The 19160-nt window shown below is 43.6% G+C and overlaps 1 protein-coding gene across 1 annotated transcript in view; it reads right to left on the bottom strand.

Moving 5' to 3' along the window:
• Window positions 1-13461, bottom strand: part of csrnp1b (cysteine-serine-rich nuclear protein 1b) — a 30195-nt gene extending 16734 nt beyond the window's left edge. The window contains exon 1 of the mRNA XM_085992512.1: window positions 12966-13461. The gene's annotated coding sequence lies outside the window, so the exon portion shown is untranslated. The remainder of the gene's footprint in view (window positions 1-12965) is intronic.
• Between the last annotated feature and the right edge of the window lie 5699 nt (window positions 13462-19160).

Here is a 19160-nt window from a genome sequence, read left to right as displayed (position 1 = left end):
GTGTTTAGAGAGGAGTGTGATAAAAGTTGTGACATTCAGCATGAAACACATATGCTATTCCCTTGAAACTCTTATCTTGGATTTTTAATAGACTCCTAAAATGGCTCATTGAGTGAGAATGTCAAGAGACGATGATCCATCAATGTATCATATGCAATGAACACACTAAGTTCAATGTCATCTATACCAATGAGTAATGAAACAGGTATTTGTACAGATAGAACAGTACAGATGAGGCCCAGGCAAGTGAATTCTCCCCTCTTTACAGAGTAGGCAGCAATTCTAAGCCCCAAGAGGATATCTTGGGGATGCATTAAACCCGTGGCCTATGCATCCTGGAATCATCCCGGGTAAAACCGAGGAACATAAATCCTTGTGGAATACAGCTCTATAGTCACGTGGGCTGAGAGGAACACCTCCACAGCTGTGGCTCCTGTGCTGTTCTACTCAAATGGTGCAAATTACTAACTGGAGACTGGGATTGTCCCATGGCATATTTAGTGTATTGACACCAATTCAAAATAAAGCTACACTAAGGCCAATATGTTATCCTGTTATGCTCGTGTTTTAATCTTAACTCATTACCTCAGACCATTATGATGTGACAGACCTGTAATTACTTGTATTTCACTCTAGGGTGAAATTGTTCAAAATGCTCTCTCAAGACAACGCAAGCTGGGAAGGGCAAGGTGCAATTAGGTATTATATACAGTTCACAACTCTCTCATTGTATTTACTGTAATAATAGAATGAAGTACTAGTCTTGGCTCAGTGGTAGCACTCTCACCTTGGAAGTCAAAAGGTTGTGGGTTCAAATCCCACTCCAGAGACTTAAGCACATAATGCAGGTCGACACTTTAGTGCAGCACTGGGCGCACTGCACTGTCGAAGAAATCGTCTTTTTGGGCGAGACGTTAAACCGAGGCCCTGTCTGCCCACTCAGATGGACGTAAAAAATCCCATGGCATTATTCAAAGAGGAGCAAAGTAGTTCTGGCCAATATTTATCCCCCAACCAACATTACTAAATAATATTCTGGTCATCATATTTCTGTTTGTGGGAGCTTGCTGTGCACAATTGGCTGCCATGTTACCTACATTACAAAAGTGACTGCACTTCAAAAGTACCTAATTGTAAAGTGCTTTGGGACATCCGGAGGTTGTGAAAGGCACTATATAAATACAAGTCCTTTCTTTCACTGGTGCAACTCATTTGTCATTGGTGTTTAAACACATACTGCAGTCAGTGCTCGACTGGCTACAAACATCACATTTACCAATCGCAGACAAATACCCAGAACAGTTCCAGTGTGCGTTATGATGCAGTTACTGGCAGCCTTTGCTGTTGCCTGGCAACACAAGGGTTGGGACAATCGGGAAAATTCAACACCGTCACTGATTCGTCATCACAGATCTGAGCATGTGATTAACATTCTCTGAACAGGGCTGCTTTGGTATTTTTCCATAGTACTTGGGAGTTAACTGTACTCAAACAGCTGGCCAGGTTCCAGAGTCATAAAGCCAGCACTAGATTGAACACCGCCTCACTATAAATGCCTCAATGCACCCACCATATCGCAATCTTAAACGGCAAGGTGCGGATGAATGAATGAGATCCTTCTGCGACTGATGGGGCATCCAAATGTGAAAAAGCCATTCAAGGCCAGACTGACGCTTTAAAGAGGTCATCACCCCCTCCAAACTCCAAGCTCGAAGGCTGCTGCAAATCTTGTTCTCTCTCCCACAGGATCCAATGACTATGAACCAGATGTGTGTACGCGACCAGAGTTTGAACTGTTTTGGTTTTACCACATGACCCCCTCCCCTCCCGCCCAAAAGAAACAAGTGCAGCACCAACACACTGAAACGTGCAAGTATTGGGTGTCAAATACACCACGGTACAGTGCCGAGTGGGCTCGTTTATTGCGATGCTCTTAAATATTCTCACATCACTCCCACCACAAGTGACATAACTTATTATAGAGCCCAAAATACACTCAAGTGGACTGACATAACCCAAGCGTGGGACAGCAAAGAATTATTCTCCTGCCACCTTCCCCCAACCCCACTGTTCAAGTGGAGACGGTCCAAAAAAGCTTTACACAATTACGTTTTGCTGAAATCCTAGTGGCCGCACTAACCAGCGGAATTTACTTTAAGGTTGAGAATATGTAACAAAAGGGATCAACAGGAACAAATCAGTTCACAAGCTGACCAGTAAACATCTATAAACTGCTTTCTATGTTTAATTACACGGTCACTTCACTCCCAAGGTGTCTGGATAAGAGTTTCAAACGTATACAAAAAATATGGAAGAAAAAAGGCACGGAACTGCTTTTGAAAAGGATATTTATGGATGGCAAAGACTTTGGAATTATTTTGTGACACATTTACAGGATTAGCTGGATATTAAGAGCATTTTAATTTCTCAGACTGACACGAATGGATTTGGAGCGAGTTGAAGTGTTATCGTACCACATCAAAGATTAAAGCGGTCTAGTAACAATCCTGCACCGAGCCAACACTACCGATATATTTTTAATAATAGGTCAAGAAGTGATAATATCCAGTAAGATGTCGAGCTGACTTTAAGCTAATATTTTATGTTTGCTTCAGTGCAAATTTATTACACTGTACCACAAATCACAAAACAAATGAACTAGTGTGATTTTCATTATCTTTCATGACCTCAGGACATCCCAATTACAGCCAATGAAGTACTTTTTGAAGTGTAGTCACGGTTGTAATGTAGGGAAACACGACAGCCAATTTGGGCACAGCAAGGTCCCACAAAATGCAATGAGATAATACCAGATGTGTTTTTTTTGTAAGTGATGTTGGTTGAAGGATAAATGTTGCCCAACACCGAAGTCTCCTAACTCTTCTTCCAAAATGCCATGGAATCATTTACGTACACCTGAGATGGCAGATTGGGCCTCGGTTTAATGCTTCATCTGTAAGATGGCATCTCCGATAGTGCAGCACTCCCTCAGTACTGCACTGGAGTGTCGGCCTAGATTTTGTGCTCAAGTCTCTGGAGTGGGATTTGAACCCACAACCTTCTGACTTAGAGGCGGCAGTGCTACCACTGAGCCAAGGTTGATTCACATCGTACCTACGGCAGGCAATTGGTAAGCATTCGATCACACCCCTGACTTCAGCCTTGTCACCTTGAAGCCTTGCTACCATCTACAAGGTGATCCCTACTCATTGCAAAATATCCAGCTTCTTCGTTGCTTTTATAGCCATGGTGTTGATATGGCTGGTCCAGTTAAACTTCTGGTCAATGGTGCCCCTCAGGATGTTGATGGGAGGGGATTCGCTGATGGCGATGCCATTGAAGGTCAGATGGAGGTGGTTGGGCCTTTTCTTGCTGGAGATGGTCACTTCTTGGCTAAACTGGCACAAAGGCTACTTGCCACTTGTCAGCTCAAGTCTGGAAGTTACCCAGGTCAGGCTGTAGGCTGGCATGGGCTGCTTCATTATCAGAGGAGTTGTGAATTTAGCTGAAAATTGCAAAATTAACTGTGAACAGCCCCTCTTAACCTAATGATGTAGGGAAAATCATTGAGCCACTGGAAATGGTTGGGCCAGGGATTCTGCGCTGAAGAACTCTAGCAGTGATGTCCTGGATCTGCAACGATTGACTTTTGATCACACCATCGTCCTGTGTGTCAGCAGGTGTGACTCCAGCCACTTGAGTGCTTTTGCTTTGATCCCTATTGACCTCAGTTTTGCTAGGGCTCCTTGGGGCCATACTTGGTCGAATGCTGACTTTATGTTGAGGGCAGCTACTCGCACCTCTCCTCTGGCATTCAACTTCTACATCCACGTCAGGAATCAAGGCTGCGACGAGGTTACAAATCGAGTGGTTTTGGTAGAATCCAAACTGAGTGTCGGCAAGCAGGTTTTTGGTGAATAAGTGTTGCTTGATGACACTATTGATTATTTCTTCATCACTATTCTGAAGATTGGGAGAACACGACTGCTAGGGTGGTAACTGGCTGCGTTAGAATTTTCCTTCTTTCTGAATTGTAGTACCAGATCTCTCGCTGTGGGCTCAGTCTGCCACCATGTTGGAGACTAGCATCTGTTAGCTGTAAGCACTTCAAACCATCTCGCTCATTCTGTGAAGAGCTCATTCCAAGGGCAAGGGAGGCAAGACACAGCATCAAAAAAAATGTGGAACTCTCAACAGGAATTTTTCCAAAGTATCACTTTTCCCTCCAGAAGAAATGCTAACGTTTTGTGTTTTATCTGACACTACGTTACAACTGGGACAGGGCAATTCCCTCTGGTAATGTTGGCAGTCAGTCCTTTCCTTCCTGGCCTTAATCCAAAACAGATGGAGCCTTTTGGTTCAGATCCTATGGCTTGTGGAAAATAGGTAACTTACTGCCAGACCTGTACAAAATGTTCCATATACACTCCTTATACCAGAAAATTACACAAGTTTTTTATTTATAAATTGAAAGGTTCCCAACTTTCTTTGAAAAACAATCAGCTCAAGTTCTGGAGAGTTGTAGTAACAAGATGGGCAGAATAAATTGTTCCATAGGCACTGCCCTCTGGTGGCACAGTAGGAGAAACTACAACATTTTCAACCTAGTTTTCACACATACAGAACGAAAAAAAGAGCTTTGTACCCTGTCTCCACTGCCAAAGAACATTCTGTTCCTTGGCTCCAGCTCTCCCTCATTCATTCCATTTAAACTGTCTGTTTTAGTAAAAATAAACAGTGGAACAGATAGAACCCACAGGAATTTTCTGCTGGCTCTATGACTCCGACTCAGCCTGGAACAGTGCGTTACAAGTATTGCACCCAGATGGGTTTGATATTTCCTGTGTGTGAAGGGGGTGGTGGCATGGCAAGGGAGAAAGAGTGGAAGGCAGTGCAGCTTAAAGGGGCATGGTCACCTGGGATCTATTCCTTGCTCACTTTAACAAGGAGAAAGCACTGGCCTTTATATAGAACCACATCACATCCTCAAGACATCCCACAGCGCTTCACAGCCAATTAAGGCTCTGAAGCGCAGCCACTGTTATGTAAACAAACACAGCAGCTACACGTTGCACAGCAAGATCCCACAAGCAGCAAATAAGATGAATGGCCTGCTGTGCTTTTTGGTGGTGTTAGTTGAAGCGAGAATTCAGGGAAAACTCCCATGTCATTTGCCAGGAACAGACAGATGGGGCCTCGGTTTAAAGTTCCCTCCGAAAGACGGCACCTCTGCCAATGTATTCCACCCTCAGCACTGCACTGAAGCATCAGCCTAGATTACGTGCTCAAGTCTCTGGAGTGGGCCTTCATCAGTTTGGCTCAGTTGGTTGGTTAGTTTAGCCAGAGGAAAGACTGCACTGACAATACATAGCCTGTCTAAACAGCTACTCCAATGAGATGCTTAGCCCACTTTTTAGTTATGGAAGTCAAATCAGCTTTGAGTCTCACTATCTCTGGTGGTTAAAGGAAACATACAATGGAGCCACACAGACCAAAAGGTTCCTGGTCTGTGCAGAGTTACCTGTTCTCAGCCAGGGTTGGCAGTGGAGGATTTCACCACTCCAGTGAGGGATGCAAAGGAAAGAAAAGTTAGCTAGGGGTCCCGTTCCAATAATCTCTGCTAGAAAGTGCACAAGAAGTTGGACTTTATGAGACTCCCCAATACTGACCGTCTATGCTTACACAGAAAACAACCATGGGGACTAGAAACCAGAAGGTACTCAGTACCCCTGAAACTACCCCAAGCAACCAACTATTCAACTGTTAAGGGCATCACACACCATGTCAAACAGCCTCCCAACACATCATCTGGATGCACATGGAACCATACCCCTGTAACTTGAGGAAAGAAGTTTAGAGGGGGGGGGGGGGGGAAGAAATAAAGTAAACCCAACCCACGCAAAGGAAAATGAAGAAAAAAGGGCAAGAAAGCCTCCCACCTTCACACAGTGCTTTCCAGAGCAGTAATACACCTTAGGGTTCCGGATGTCTTGGATATACTGCTCGAATTCATCCGAACGCCAAGATACATTACAGTCTTGGAACACATTCCATACCATGTAGTATCCAACATAAACACCAACTGCATTACAAGCGATTGAGTGAAGAGGCTGCCTCAGCTGTAGAAAGCCTTTGCATTGTGTATGAGGAAGAGCGAAGAGGACCCAAACACACATTCTTCAGGGACTCCCTCCCAACCACTCAGATCTAATTATACCTTGCGGCAAACACCCCTACACCTCAGGGTGGTCAACCTACTTTAGTAACAGCTTTGATTTAGAATAGCTCTCTGCCCTCACTCACACCCCCCTGAAAAAAGGCCCTTATAAACAGCATTATTACAATTAGCATAAAGCAGAAGACCATCTTCATTGCTGTCACAGTACATTTCCTCTTGCTCCTCCTCGGGTGGAATATTCTGCGCTTCCATCGAATAACGAGGAGACACCTTTCGCCTCCAGGAAACTCCCTCCTATTTGGCTTTGACATTGATTTGCATTAATTTCCTGACTTGCAGTCAGAGGAATGCCTATAATAAAATTACTTCTGTTTGACTGGAGAACCTAAAATGAGACCCAAAGCAATCAAAGATTGCAAGTCTATATTTTACAGGTTAAATCAGACTCTGCGTTACTAAAGGTACGCTCCTCTGTCCCCCTCCCCCAGGAATGGCACAGTATTAAGCAAAGTCGCCAGAGTTACTTTTGCATCGATCTTTCCTCCTCCTCTCCTTACTTGCCTCAGTTGCCTTGACAGATTCCTCTATGTCCACTTTTACCATCGCTCAGGAATCAGCAGACCAGAAGGTCAACCTGAACAAGGGATGTTGGCTTTTGCCAATTTAAGCTTCTTTTCCACCCCTGGGCTCACTGCTCTCCTGCAGATAGAATGCTTCAGGCCCTCATGACACTGATATCTATCTGCACAGATGTATGTTTTTCCCTCCTTCTCCCTTTCATCCACATTGCAAGCTGGTGGATGGAAGCAGCAGTGGCTGACTGCAACAGCAGAATACAACATTACACCAGGCCCTAATTCTGCCTTCAGCCAATGTGCATACTTTCCAGGAGGGAGTCGGCAACAACAACTTGCATTTATATAGCGACTTCAACATAGTACAACGTCCCAAGGCGCTTCACCGGAGCGTTATCAAACAAAATTTGACATTGAGCCACATAAATGCTACTGAACGCAGTGCTGAGAGGTCAACTGCATCAGTGCTAGAGGGCTTATTTTGTTAATCTGAGGTTTCTGAAGGCACACATTGCACCTTTAAGAAAATGGTCCAGAATTGAGATTGAACCCAGTCGCCCCTCCATACCTCTGTAGCCTCCTCCAGCCCCACAACCGAGAACTGCGTTCCTCCAACTCTAGGCCTCTTGTGCATCCTCCACTTCTTTTGCCCCACCATTGGTGGCCATGCCTTCAGCTGTCTAGGCCCTAAGCTCTGGAATTCCCACCCCAAACCTCTTCGCCTTTCCACCTCTCTCTCCTCCTTTAAGACACTGATTAAAATCTTCCTCTTTGACCAAGCATTTGGTCACCTGTCCTGATGTCTCCTCCTTTAGCTCTTCTTATGTCACTTCTTATCTGGCTACAGCTTGGGACGTTTTACTACGTCAAACACACTATCTACACACAAGTTGTGGTCCAGAGCAGTCCTCATGTCATATGAGCTGTATGCAATTAGGGGATTCTTGCAACACAACAAGCAAACTTTTAGGATCGGAAGAGTGAAGTGAATGAGCAGTTTCCCCAGTCGTTGGACACGCCCATAAATACAAACAACCTGACCGTCGCTATTGGAGACTCGTGAGCTGCTCCGTCTACACCGGAACCGTACCCGGTCTGCTAATCGCGCAAAGCTGGGTCACGGTCATCCAATTAATACAGAGAACCACAATAACGTCCCGCATCAAGAAAATGGATTCCAGTATTCCCAATTGGCTGGTTGGGAATCAGAGCCGAGAGTAAAAACAAATAAGACAGGCGAGCGGGGTGCCCAGAACTCCCTTTAACTCTTATGAAACCGGAGTTTCTATCAACAGAAAATGTAAAAACGCTTTGTGGAGGTGTGGCTGTACAAGTAGATAAACCGGTTCCTATTTGCATAGGGAAGCTCACTCCCAGCCGTCGACAGACTCACTGTCTGGTCTCTGAATGGAAATTCTCCAGTTGGTCAAAAGGAAAGCTAGTTTATACATCATGTACCTGCATTGTAACATTTAAAAACAAATGCCAATCTGGTCAAAAAACAAGGTGGTAGAAGAAGAAACACTTTCAGAGAGAAAAAATCCACATGCCTGATGATTCATTTGATAGTTTACCACCTTCAAATAGCTTCATAAATCACCTGCCTTTATAGCACCTAGCATGCATTTTTCATTTTTAAAAAAATGGAAAAAGCACAGCAGCCTGCAAATATACCATGCCAAGGGCAATACGTTCTATTACTGTAAACCCATTTACAGAACCATAAACCTGAAGTGGTTGGGAAATTTACTGTGGTTTTAATAAAACTGCAAGTGATGCACAATACAAGTGCTGCATCACAATTAAAAAAAATATTAGAATTCTCTGAATAGGTCTGTGCAGGGCTGAGCTAGTCAGAGAAGGAAGGACTTGGATTCTATCCCTGCTCTGTGCAGAGTCCGCTTGTCTCAATTGGGTCAGCAATGGGGTAGGCCCTTTACAAATCAGTCTTGGTGCCCCTCGGCTTGGGGCAGGAGGAATGGAGTCAGGGTTCCTGCTCTTGTTTGCTATCCAGTAAGCAATTCTTGGAAGGTTTCGAGGCATGAACGAGGTAATCATTGCATCTTATCGTGAACCTTGGACCTCTTCCATTTAATTGCACAGCCATCAGCCAGAACGAGTCCACTCTGGTGGTGTCTCTTGCTGTCCAGAAGTGCGGGAGAGATTAAATCCTTCCCTCTGGTGTCAGGTGATTCTTTTATTCAAGGTGGGGGGCGGGTGGAGTGAATTTAGAGTGATGCAGAAATACTTTGAATGGTGCTGCTGGCACAGAGTTCAGTGCACCAGCGAGTGTGAAAAAACACAAAAGTAACTGCAACTGCGCATGCACAAGGTCGCACATCTGCAGTTACTTTGGATTCACATTTCTGGCTTTTTCCAATATTAATGGAACACTTTAGGTGAATCCTAGCACTTCAGGAGGCAGTGTCTCCAAACGCTCCTTAGTGTTGTGGCCAAACTCAAGGAAGGCCAGCACTCCCGTAACCAGAAATACTTGCCTTACATAGGGCTTTATTGGGTCTCAAACATCTCAAAGCACTTCACATACAACGTGTCACTTATGCTGGCAAATCATTTTTATTGATTCTTGGGATGTTGGCAAGGCTGTCATTTATTGCCCATCCCTGAGAGCAGTTAAGAATCAACTACATCAGTGTGGGACTGGGGTCACATATAGGCCACACAGGGCAAGGACAGCAAGTTTATTTCCCTAAAGGACATTAACGAACCAGTTGGGTTTTACAACAGCTCTTCACGGTCACTTTTACTGATACCAGCTTTTTATCTCTAGATTAAAAAATATATATAAATTAAATTAAAATTCTCAAACTGCCATGATGGGATTTGAAATCACATTCACTGGATTACTAGACCAGTAACATAATCACTACACCGCTGTACCCTAAATGTTGCCATTTCTCCCCTGCACCAAGTCACAAAAAGGTAGCTAATACACAGAATGGTAACAAGTTACATATTGTTAAGCTACAATGTCATACAACAACCTTCTGAAAATGAAAATGTGAGGAGATCTTGCAATAAATAGCCAATAGCTTGACTTGCAGCCCCCAATGCCTTTCAAAAAACACACACTTAGCAACAGAAGAGAACGTGAAAGCCAATTAAAAGGAAACTTTCTGTTGCACCTCCTATTGTTACGGTCAGCAGATTTCTTCCCCTCCATCTCTGCCAAAAAAACTGCACATTTCCATTCCTACTGCACAACAAAATGACTCTCTTGTTAAGACAGCTGGCTTCGAACCAACCAGCACGAGACTTCAGTTCCTTTCTACCCTTCTCCCTTCCAGCTGTGTGTGCCAAATAGGAGGAAAAAATTGCCAAATTTAGAAGAAAATATAAAAGCAATTCACAAAAAAAAAAATTGGCAAATAGAAAGGGTAGAACACAGAAGAGGGGATTCAAGAAATGAGGAAGGGGCTGGGTGGAGAGGAAAGAACGGGAATGGGAGGGTGGTTGAAGAATGCACAGTATTTCTACTGAAACAGATTGAACAGTGCTCCTGGGATTAATAACTATCATGTTCTACTGCTGATTAATTATTTAGTCAGGCCAAACTGTAATTACAGCTGTTTCTCACAAGGTGCCACAAACAGATCTTACAAACTACCCCGAGCTCCCCACCGCCCTATATTTAAAGGCAAATACTTTCCCAGCTCGCTTATTTTACTATATTTAGAACAGGCTGCTTCTGAAGTTAGTCTCGATAAACGTGCACCAATCTCCTACTTTGGTGAAATGCTGCTGCTGCCATGTCACAACAGAAAACGACGCAAACCCCAGCAACTTGAAAATGGAAAAAATCCCGGGTGCTTCACAGAGATACAAGGAAAGAAACAAAAAAAATGGATGCACAGAGCCGAAGGAGGAGATTATTAGGAAGGATGACCAAAAGCTTGGGTGAAGAGGTGGGTTTTAAGTAGGGTCTTAAAAGGAGAGAGAAGGCGGAAGTGTTTCAGGGGGGAATTTCGGAGCAGAAGACTTAGGTGGCTAATAATGGGGTGGAATGACCGGGGGGGGGGGGGGGGGTGCGATTTACAAAAGGCCAGTCAGAGGAACAAAGAGCTCAGGCTGGGTGGGGGTGGGGGTGGGGGGGGGTGAACAGAAAGGTTGTAGCATACATCCAGTGATGCCCCCAGGACCAAATGTCATGGGCCTCAACATGGCTGCCAAAGGGAATCTCTATTAGGCCTCCAACAGGGCTGTAACTGGACAGGCAACACTTTGTAAAGAAAAACAAGTAAAGCAGCATACATAGAGTGTGTGTCTCTCCTGAATGCAACAGAAAAACACAAGAGCCCAAACTCACAGCTGAAATATTTTGTTCTGATCTGCAGAGATGACCTGAAAGGACACTTTGGGGAATTAAAATTCTTGGGAGCCTTTAAACCTACATTCCCCAGAATCTCAAACCTCAAGAAACCTTAACTTCCGACAACTTCATTTAATCCACGCAAAGGTTTACTAACTTTTTGGCAAGGCTCTTGCACACTTAAAGACTTTTGATGTTATTTTCACAATGAACAGATCAGTCCCAGCTTTAAAATTACAGGGCACAAGAAACTCCCAAAATATTCCTCCTTTTTTAAAAAAAGACACTGGGCCACATCCAACTCACTCTCTGCTGGTCCAACTCTGGCCTACTGTGGGTTTCACCCTCCCTCTCCTATCAGTAGCACAGCCTACAACATCTTGTTCACATATTCTGGAATTCTCTTCCTAAACTCCTTTACCATGCTCCCTCAAAATTCATCTCTTCTACCAGGCCTCCGCTCACCCTCCTCTCTCCCAATTCCTGATCGGTTCGGAATTCCCTTCAACTCAGCTAGGCGTCTTGGGAGGTTTTTTGTTGCTCAAGTTAGAGGCACTACATAAAAGCAAACCGCTGCTGTTATTTTGGTGATTGAACTGATCAAAAGGTAAACTGGGAAAAGATAATAAACTTCTCATGGGTAAATTAAAATGTGACTTTTTAAAAACAAAAGTATTGTAGTGGATCCTTGCTGAAAATTATGCAGCACAATTAAATCTTTCTCCCCCACCAAATAAAAGACAAGTTCATCTCAACAGAAGAACTGTAAAAGGTCAGATGGGATTGAGACAATGGAATGGAATAGGATGCGGATTAAGGAGTTGGAAATACCATGTAAAAAAAAATGTCTACAGCATTCCTGAGGAAAGGAACAGACCAGCCAACCTGCTACAGAGAACACAAGAGAAAAATTCACAGTGATTTGTTAATTTGCACAGTGGAACTGATTCAGCCATAAGAGCAGACACAGCATGGAACTTAGCCTCTTCAAGACTGATCATTATCTCCCATCACTGTTGACTGAGGCGGCTTAATTAACCTCCTTTGAAGTCAACCTTTCAAATACCTTTGCATTACACAGGCAGAAAAAACTAAATTTACACAATCAGAAACATGTCTGTGAAGATATTATTTAAAAAATGATCAGAGTAGAAGAGTACTTTAAGACCAGACCATCACCACCGTTTGCTAGAAATTTAGAGACAAGAATTATGGCATATATCTTGAATTTACAAGAATACCTGTACTCCTGAAATTTACAATATTTGCACCAATATCAATAGTACTATCCAACCCCTTTCAGTTTGTTCTTTCAAAAGATACAGCAAGTTAAAATTATATTTTTAATTAAGCACAAAGTTCAAAATGGAAATGTACATTACAGAAAGTATTCAGTTAAAGCAGCAGATCCTTTCAATAAATGGAAAATTAAATCTGCTCAGAGTGTGTGTGTAAAATGAATCTGCTCAGTGAGTGTGGGTATGTGTGAATTTGGCTCTGCTACACAACGCAGTACTTCCACTCAGCATAAACTCAGACATCCTACTACTCCAGGTTACTAAGGCAACATATTTTTTCTGTCTAGCAACTCACAGGATCAGTCTGAACCTACTGAATAAGCACTTTTTTTTTGGAACAAGAACAAAATTACATTCAGTCTTAACCAGACACACAAATAAATATATATTTTATACAGACATTTAAAGATATAAATATACATTCATTCCACAGCTACTTCACATTAAAGCAACACTAACACCCTATCTGACAAGTAGTGCTACATACATACCATCCAAGTGGACTATCTAACTCCGCCAGGCAGATTGCATACCAGAAATTCTATGAAATCTTATAACACAAGGAGAGATTAAAAAACACTTACCTCTAGAAAATTCTTAGGATTTGATAACCACCATCAATTTGAAGGGAAATTGAAGACAGGGACTTAAAAAATATTTTTAAAAGGTAGATTGAGAGTCGAATGTCTTTTTTTAAAAAAAGCCTGGTTTTATGTTCTCATGTTGGGCAGATGTGGCCGTGCTGGTGGTTTTAAGGGTAACTGGAGGTGGGGGTGTTGCGAGTTGGTGGTCCCTGAACCTCACAGGAATGGAAAGAGGCTGGAGCTGCTGCTGCTCCAGCTGCTGGTTGCTCGAGTCGCTGCCGGGGTGTTAGCAGAGCTGCTGCTGCTGCCGGGGACCGAGTGACGGGGAGGGAGGGAGGGAGCGGGCGGGCGAGAGCTGCCTGCTGCTGCTGCTGCTGTGGCTCCGAGCGGAGTGCAGGGGGACGGAGCTGCAGCTCGAGCCTCGCCAGTGACTGGCTCCAAGTGAAGTGACTCAATGCCTCCCTCCCCCCCGCCTCGGCCTCGCTCACTCCTTTCTCTCGCCACCCAGCGGAAAAAGGACTTGCTGCGAAGCTGACGCACGCTCTGACAAGTTCCAGCCCACTGCTTCCTGTTTCCAGCAAAACCTTTTTTTTTCTCATTCTATCTAACCAAGTCATACATTTTTTTTTTAATGTTGCATTTATTATTAGCAAAGAAATTCCACAATACTTCAGGTAATTTATGAACCAAATTGTACGTAAAATGAATTATTGTAGAATTAAATTGAGACAAATCTAATGTAATTTTTCTTTAAAGTTGCAAAGTAAAATGTGACTTCTGGGTGTGCAAAGCTCTTTATTTCACTTTCCCTCCTCCCCTCACACAAAACATTATGAGAACAGGCTGTTGGCACCAAAGGTCAGATTAAAGTCTCTGCAGCCTGTCTGTTTTTTTTTGCCACAGCCTTTATTAGACTAACGCAGCCAATAGCTTGTCAGAACTTGGCTAGAATCCAAAAAAAATGAGGCACTGACTCTTGTGTGTGTCTCCTCTGACATCACCAGTGCATGGGGAAAAAAAGGTTTCTTTCTCCACTTGTTCACACATTGAGGAAATGTGATGCATTATCAGTCTCTGTCAAACTCTTGTGTCAGATTACACAATGCTGAGGTAACAGAACTGAAACAGCGCATGATATAAAAACCCTGTGCTTCCCATATACAGTTTATCCAGCTCCACTGCACAGGGAGTTACCTTTATGTTCTACCCTGTCAGCTCAACCCTTATCGCTTGCTCACTTTTTCCAATAATGTAAATGGTGCAGTGTGAATTCTCACAAGTTCCACAGATTTCTACATAGCAGGAAGTGTTACTTGAATCATAGAATCTTACAGCACAGAAGGAGGCCATTCGGCCCATCGTGTCTTTTTTTAAATTGATTCTCCTGACGTGGGCATCGCTGGCAAAGCTGGCATTCATTGCCAGCCCTAGTTGCCATTGAGAAGCTGGTGTTAGGACTTCTTCTTGAACTGCTACAGTCGTTGTGGTGATGGTACTCCTACAATGCTGTTAGGTAGCGAGTTTCCAGGTTTTTGACTCGGCGATATATGTCCAAGTCAGGATGGTGTGTAACTTGGAGATGCTAGTGTTCCCATGTACCTGTGTTGGCTCTTTGAAAGAACTATCCAATTAGTTCCACTCCCCTGCTCTTTCCCTACAGCCCTCCAAATTCTTCCTTTTCAAGTATATATCCAATTCCTTTTTGAAAGTTGCTACTGAATCTGCTTCCACCACCATTTCAGGCGGCGCATTTCAGATCATAACAACTCGCTGCTTAAAAAAAATTCTCCTCATCTCCCCTCTGGTTCATTTGATTCAGTTTTGGAATTTTGCATATATAGAGTCCCAGAAGCGGTCAAAAAATGCCACTTTTAGAACAATAATAAACCATGTACCTTAATGATTGTTTGTAATCCAATTACAAACCTAGAAAATTGCCTTTTTTGTTTTAGTTTTTCTCCTGCCTTCTTCTCTCAAAGACGTGGCTTCAAGGAAGCAGCAGTGGACATTTATCTTCACACAAAATCCCACTTACAGTTCTCTGCTGCCGTTAATAACAATAGAAAACAAACAACAATAACTTGCATCTATATAGTGCCTTTAATGTAGAAAAGATCCCAAGGTGTTTCACAGAAGCGTATCCAAAAATCGACGCTGAGTCAAAAATATCAGAAGGGGTTGTTAAAAGCTTTGTCAAAGATGTGGGTTTTAAGGTGGGTCTTGTAGGAGGAGAGTGAGGTGGAGAGGCAAAGAGGTTTAGGGAGGGAATTCCAGAGCATAGGGCCTAGATGGCTGAAGGCACAGCGACTAATGGTGGGTGAAGGGAGCAGGGGATGCACAAGAGGCCAGAGTTGGTGGAACACAGAATTCTCGGAGGGTTGTACGACTGGAGGAGGTTACACAGAAAGGAAGGGGTTAGGCCATGTGCGATTTAAACACAACAATAAGAATTTTAAAATGTAGGCATTGGGGAACTGTGTAAGTCAGTGAGCATAGGGGTGATGGGTCAGCGGGACTTGGTGCAGAATAGGTTATGGGTTTCAGATTTAACCTCAAGCAAATGGGTATTGCGTAGACAACAACAGTAGCAAATCTAAACTTAATGTGCTCTGCACAGTCGATGGAAAAGGAGACTGGAGCTGCTGGATGTCCTGACCTGCTGCTGGTGTTATGACCTCCCCTGAATGCCATGTAAAAGTTCAGCATGTCAGTTGGTAGCACTATTGCCTCTGAGTCAGAAGGTTGTAAGTTCAAGCCCACTACAGAGACTTGAGCACATAATCTAGGCTGGCTCCTCTGTGCAGTACTGAGGGAGCTCGGCACTGTCGGAGGTTCCATCTTTCAGCTAAGATGTTAAACTGAGGCCCTGTCTTCTCTCTTAGGTGAACGTAAAAGATCCCGCTCAAAGAAGAACAGGGGAGTTCTCCTGTTGTTCTGGCCAATATTTATCCCTCAACTAACATCGCTAAAGAAACAGGTGATCTGGTCATTTATTTCATTTCTATTTGTGACACCAATTGACATCTGCGTTTCCTACATTTTAACAGTGACTACACTTCAAAAGTATTTCATTGGATTTAAAGCACTTTTGGGGGTCCTGAGGTCATGAAAGGCATTATATAAACGCTGGTCTTCCTTTTTTTTAGCATAATGCAAACCTAATGATAAATTGGACCAGTTTTCTGTTTGAAAATTACCAAGCAAATATTTTCCACAGAAACAATCTGTAGCGCTACATAATCAGGCGGAACATCCACCAATGAGAAAGATCCTTTATTTATGCTTTTTTTCCTCTATGCTTAGGCTCTCCTCATTAACCAGTGTCAGAATCCCTTGCATCGTGCAGAAAATGTAACAGCAGAAGGGAATTGGACATGCATAGCAACAGCTGTTGTTCATTTTTGGAATTAACTGACACAGAGGCTGGCACCAGTTAATTATGCAGATATGGGAGACTTATACATGTAGGTCACTCACTCTTCTGGAATCTGTATCCTTCAGTCCAAGAAAGAAGGAACTTGCATTTATATAGCGCCTTTCATGGACCTCAGGCCATCCCAAAGTGCATCACTGCCCATAAGGTACTATTTAAGTGTAGCCACTGTTGTAATGTAGGAAACGCGGCAATCAATTTATACACAGCAAGGTCCCACAAGCAGCAATAAAATAAATGACCAATTAAACTGCTTTAGTTATCGATGGATAAATGTTGGCCAGGACCCCGGGAGAACTCCCCAGCTCTTCTTCAAAATAGTGCCATGGGACCTTTTACGTCCACCTGAGAGGGCAGACGATGCCTCGGTTTAAGGTCTCATTCAAAAGACGGCACCTTCGACAGTGTAGCACTTCCTCAGTACTGCATTGAAGTATCAGCCTAGATTACACGCTCGAATCTTGGATTGGGGCTTGTGTCGTGTTTTAACATAGAAACATAGAAGATAGGAGCAGGAGTAGGCCATTCGGCCCCTCAAGCCTGCTCCGCCATTCAACGAGATCATGGCTGATCATCCAAATTCAGTACCCTGTCCCTGCCTTCTCGCCATGTCCCTTGATCCCTTTAGCCTTAAGAAATATATCCAACTCCTTCTTGAATATATTTAATGAACTGGCCTCCACTGCCCTCTGTGGTAGAGAATTCCACAGGTTCACCACTCTCTGGGTGAAGAAATTCCTCCTCATCTCAGTCCTAAATGGCTTACCCCTTATCCTTAGGCTGTGACCCCTGGTTCTGGACTCCCCAGCCATCGGGAACATCCTTCCTGCATCTAATCTGTCTAGTCCTGACAGAATTTTATAAGTTTCAATGAGATCCCCTCTCATTCTTCTAAACTCCAGCAAGTACAAGCCCAATCGACCCAATCTCTCCTCGTACGTCATTCCTGCCATCCCCGTTATCAGCCTGGTGAATCTTCGCTGCACCCCCTCCATGGCAAGAACATCCTTCCTCAGATAGGGCGACCAAAACTGCACACAATACTCAAGGTGTGGTCTCACCAAGGCCTTGTACAACTGCAGCAAGACATACTTGTTCCTGTACTCGAACCCTCTCGCTACGAAGGCCAACATACCATTTGCCTTCTTAACCGCCTGCTGCACCTGCATGCTCACCTTCAGCAACTGGTGCACAAGGACACCCAGGTCTCGTTGCACTTCCCCTTCTCCCAATCTATTGCCATTCAGATAATAATCTGCCTTCCTGTTTTTGCCACCAAAGTGGATAACCTCGCATTTATCCACATTATATTGCATCTGCCACGCTTCCGCCCAATCACCCAACCTGTCCAGATCATACTGGATTTTCAGGGCATCCTCCTCACAGCACACTCTCCCACCCAGCTTTGTGTCGTCTGCAAATTTTGAGATATTACATCCAATTCCCTGGTCTAGATCATTAATATATATTGTGAATAGCTGGGGTCCTAGGACTGATCCCTGCGGTACCCCACTAGTCACTGCCTGCCACTCGGAGAACGACCCGTTAATTCTGACTCTTTGCTTTCTGTCTGCCAACCAGTTCTCTATCCAAGTCAATACCTTGCCTCCAATCCCATGTGCCTTAACTTTGCACGCTAGTCTCTTATGCGGGACCTTATCGAAAGCTTTCTGAAAGTCCAAATACACCACATCCACTGGTTCTCCCTTATCTATTTTACTAGTTACATCCTCAAAAAATTCCAGTAGATTAGTCAAGCACGATTTACCTTTCGTAAATCCGTGTTGACTTTGTCCGATCCTGTCACTGTTCTCCAAGTGTTCTGCTATTACATCCTTTATAATGGACTCTAGCATTTTCCCCACTACTGATGTCAGGCTCACCGGTCTATAATTCCCCATTTTTTTCTCTGCCACCTTTTCTGAATAGTGGGGTAACATTAGCTACCCTCCAATCCATGGGTACTGTTCCAGAGTCTAGCGTCTACTATCTCTAGGGCCACTTCCTTAAGTACCCTCGGATGTAGCTTATCAGGCCCTGGGGATTTATCGGCCTTTAATCTCGTCAATTTCCCCAACACCATTTCCCTATAAATACTGATTTCTTTCAGTACCTCCCTCTCATTATAACCTATGTTCCCCGACATCTCTGGGAGGTTATTTGTGTCCTCCTTTGTGAAGACAGAACCAAAATATGTATTTAATTGGTCCACCATTTCTTTGTTCCCCATTATAAATTCCCCTGATTCTGACTGCAAGGGACCTACGCTTGACTTCACCAATCTTTTTGTCTTCACATATCTATAAAAGCTTTTACAGTCAGTTTTTATGTTCCCTGCAAGCTTACTCTCATACTCTATTTTCCCCCTCTTAATTAATCCTTTTGTCCTCCTTTGCTGAATCTTAAACTGCTCCCAATCCTCAGGTTTGTTGCTTGTTTTGTCAAGTTTATATGTCCTCTCTTTGGATCTTATGTTGTCCCTAATTTCACTCGTTAGCCACGGTTGAGACACCTTTTTTGTTTTATTTTTATGCCAAACTGGGATGAACAAATTCTGTAGTTCATCCATGCGATCTTTGAATGTTTGCCATTGCCTATCCACCGTCAACCCTTTGAGTGGCATTCCCCAATCAATCCTACCCAACTCGCGCCTCATACCATCGTAGTTTCCTTTATTTAAATTAGGACCCTAGTCTCTGAGACAACTACTTCACTCTCCATCTTAATGAAGAATTCTATCATGTTATGATCGCTCCACCCCA

Source organism: Somniosus microcephalus, chromosome 7, assembly GCF_052327205.1.
Source record: "Somniosus microcephalus isolate GS21.2 chromosome 7, FLI_Smic_1.0, whole genome shotgun sequence".
Lineage (NCBI taxonomy): Eukaryota > Metazoa > Chordata > Chondrichthyes > Squaliformes > Somniosidae > Somniosus > Somniosus microcephalus.
This window is presented reverse-complemented; position numbering and strand designations above follow the sequence as displayed.